The sequence below is a fragment of the Pseudophryne corroboree genome, chromosome 11 (assembly GCF_028390025.1).
Source record: "Pseudophryne corroboree isolate aPseCor3 chromosome 11, aPseCor3.hap2, whole genome shotgun sequence".
Lineage (NCBI taxonomy): Eukaryota > Metazoa > Chordata > Amphibia > Anura > Myobatrachidae > Pseudophryne > Pseudophryne corroboree.
Window position 1 is genome coordinate 277,703,994 of NC_086454.1, and position 4,262 is coordinate 277,708,255.

Consider the following 4,262-nt stretch of genomic DNA (forward strand, 5'->3'; position numbering starts at 1 on the left):
ATAGCAGTACGGTAGGCCACTGCGTGCTGTGTACCTACCTCTGTGTCGTCACTCGTCATCCATAAAGTATACTAGTGTCCATCCATCTACATTGTATACCTGTGATGCCTTTTTTTTAGACTAGTTTAGCAGTTTGCTGACAGTGTCCACCAGGTCCAGTATACTGTATATAGCAGTACGGTAGGCCACTGCGTGCTGTGTACCTACCTCTGTGTCATCACTTGTCATCCATAAAGTATACTAGTATCCATCCATCTACATTGTATACCTGTGGTGCCTTTTTTTTAGACTAGTTTAGCAGTTTGCTGACAGTGTCCACCAGGTCCAGTATACTGTATATAGCAGTACGGTAGGCCACTGCGTGCTGTGTACCTACCTCTGTGTCGTCACTCGTCATCCATAAAGTATACTAGTATCCATCCATCTACATTGTATACCTGTGGTGCCTTTTTTTTAGACTAGTTTAGCAGATTGCTGACAGTGTCCACCAGGTCCAGTATACTGTATATAGCAGTACGGTAGGCCACTGCGTGCTGTGTACCTACCTCTGTGTCGTCACTCGTCATCCATAAAGTATACTAGTATCCATCCATCTACATTGTATACCTGTGGTGCCTTTTTATTAGACTAGTTTAGCAGTTTGCTGACAGTGTCCACCAGGTCCAGTATACTGTATATAGCAGTACGGTAGGCCACTGCGTGCTGTGTACCTACCTCTGTGTCGTCACTCGTCATCCATAAAGTATACTAGTATCCATCCATCTACATTGTATACCTGTGGTGCCTTTTTTTTAGACTAGTTTAGCAGTTTGCTGACAGTGTCCACCAGGTCCAGTATACTGTATATAGCAGTACGGTAGGCCACTGCGTGCTGTGTACCTACCTCTGTGTCATCACTCGTCATCCATAAAGTATACTAGTATCCATCCATCTACATTGTATACCTGTGGTGCCTTTTTTTTAGACTAGTTTAGCAGTTTGCTGACAGTGTCCACCAGGTCCAGTATACTGTATATAGCAGTACGGTAGGCCACTGCGTGCTGTGTACCTACCTCTGTGTCATCACTCGTCATCCATAAAGTATACTAGTATCCATCCATCTACATTGTATACCTGTGGTGCCTTTTTTTTAGACTAGTTTAGCAGTTTGCTGACAGTGTCCACCAGGTCCAGTATACTGTATATAGCAGTACGGTAGGCCACTGCGTGCTGTGTACCTACCTCTGTGTCGTCACTCGTCATCCATAAAGTATACTAGTATCCATCCATCTACATTGTATACCTGTGGTGCCTTTTTTTTAGACTAGTTTAGCAGTTTGCTGACAGTGTCCACCAGGTCCAGTATACTGTATATAGCAGTACGGTAGGCCCCTGAGTGCTGTGTACCTACCTCTGTGTCGTCACTCGTCATCCATAAAGTATACTAGTATCCATCCATCTACATTGTATACCTGTGGTGCCTTTTTTTTAGACTAGTTTAGCAGTTTGCTGACAGTGTCCACCAGGTCCAGTATACTGTATATAGCAGTACGGTAGGCCACTGCGTGCTGTGTACCTACCTCTGTGTCGTCACTCGTCATCCATAAAGTTTACTAGTATCCATCCATCTACATTGTATACCTGTGGTGCCTTTTTTTTAGACTAGTTTAGCAGTTTGCTGACAGTGTCCACCAGGTCCAGTATACTGTATACAGCAGTACGGTAGGCCACTGCGTGCTGTGTACCTACCTTTGTGTCGTCACTCGTCATCCATAAAGTATACTAGTGTCCATCCATCTACATTGTATACCTGTGATGCCTTTTTTTTAGACTAGTTTAGCAGTTTGCTGACAGTGTCCACCAGGTCCAGTATACTGTATATAGCAGTACGGTAGGCCACTGCGTGCTGTGTACCTACCTCTGTGTCGTCACTCGTCATCCATAAAGTATACTAGTGTCCATCCATCTACATTGTATACCTGTGGTGCCTTTTTTTTAGACTAGTTTAGCAGTTTGCTGACAGTGTCCACCAGGTCCAGTATACTGTATATAGCAGTACGGTAGGCCACTGCGTGCTGTGTACCTACCTCTGTGTCGTCACTCGTCATCCATAAAGTATACTAGTATCCATCCATCTACATTGTATACCTGTGGTGCCTTTTTTTTAGACTAGTTTAGCAGTTTGCTGACAGTGTCCACCAGGTCCAGTATACTGTATATAGCAGTACGGTAGGCCACTGCGTGCTGTGTACTTACCTCTGTGTCGTCACTCGTCATCCATAAAGTATACTAGTATCCATCCATCTACATTGTATACCTGTGGTGCCTTTTTTTTAGACTAGTTTAGCAGTTTGCTGACAGTGTCCACCAGGTCCAGTATACTGTATATAGCAGTACGGTAGGCCACTGCGTGCTGTGTACCTACCTCTGTGTCGTCACTCGTCATCCATAAAGTATACTAGTATCCATCCATCTACATTGTATACCTGTGGTGCCTTTTTTTTAGACTAGTTTAGCAGTTTGCTGACAGTGTCCACCAGGTCCAGTATACTGTATATAGCAGTACGGTAGGCCACTGCGTGCTGTGTACCTACCTCTGTGTCGTCACTCGTCATCCATAAAGTATACTAGTATCCATCCATCTACATTGTATACCTGTGGTGCCTTTTTTTTAGACTAGTTTAGCAGTTTGCTGACAGTGTCCACCAGGTCCAGTATACTGTATATAGCAGTACGGTAGGCCCCTGAGTGCTGTGTACCTACCTCTGTGTCATCACTCGTCATCCATAAAGTATACTAGTATCCATCCATCTACATTTTATACCTGTGGTGCCTTTTTTTTAGACTAGCTTTGCAGTTTGCTGACAGTGTCCACCAGGTCCAGTATACTGTATATAGCAGTACGGTAGGCCACTGCGTGCTGTGTACCTACCTCTGTGTCGTCACTCGTCATCCATAAAGTATACTAGTATCCATCCATCTACATTGTATACCTGTGGTGCCTTTTTTTAGACTAGTTTAGCAGTTTGCTGACAGTGTCCACCAGGTCCAGTATACTGTATATAGCAGTACGGTAGGCCACTGCATGCTGTGTACCTACCTCTGTGTCGTCACTCATCATCCATAAAGTGTACTAGTATCCATCCATCTACATTGTATACCTGTGGTGCCTTTTAGTTGTGCGCAGTAAATATAGTAGTAGGCCATTGCTATTGATACTGGCATATAATTCCTCACATTAAAAAATGGAGAAGAAAAATGTGGAGGTTAAAGGGAAAGATCAAGATCCACTTCCACCTCGTGCTGAAGCTGCTGCCACTAGTCATGGCCGAGACGATGAAATGCCATCAACGTCGTCTGCCAAGGCCGATGCCCAATGTCATAGTAGAGAGCATGTAAAATCCAAAACACAAAAGTTCAGTAAAATCACCCAAAAATCAAAATTAAAAGCGTCTGAGGAGAAGCGTAAACTTGCCAATATGCCATTTACGACACGGAGTGGCAAGGAACGGCTGAGGCCCTGGCCTATGTTCATGGCTAGTGGTTCAGCTTCAAATGAGGATGGAAGCACTCATCCTCTCGCTAGAAAAAAGAAAAGACTTAAGCTGGCAAAAGCACAGCAAAGAACTGTGCGTTCTTCAAAATCACAAATCCCCAAGGGGAGTCCAATTGTGTCGGTTGCGATGCCTGACCTTCCCAACACTGGACGGGAAGAGCTTGCGCCTTCCACCATTTGCACGCCCCCTGCAAGTACTGGAAGGAGCACCCGCAGTCCAGTTCCTGATAGTCAAATTGAAGATGTCACTGTTGAAGTACACCAGGATGAGGATATGGGTGTTGCTGGCGCTGGGGAGGAAATTGACAAGGAGGATTCTGATGGTGAGGTGGTTTGTTTAAGTCAGGCACCCGGGGAGACACCTGTCCGTGGGCGGAATATGGTCCTTGACATGCCTGGTCAAAATACAAAAAAAATCAGCTCTTCGGTGTGGAATTATTTCAACACAAATGCGGACAACAGGTGTCAAGCCGTGTGTTGCCTTTGTCAAGCTGTAATAAGTAGGGGTAAGGACGTTAACCACCTAGGAACATCCTCCCTTATACGTCACCTGCAGCGCATTCATCATGTCAGTGACAAGTTCAAAAATTTTGGGTGACAGCGGAAGCAGTCCACTGACCACTAAATCCCTTCCTCTTGTAACCAAGCTCCTGCAAACCACACCACCAACTCCCTCAGTGTCAATTTCCTCCTTACCCAAGAAAGCCAATAGTCCTGCAGGCCATGT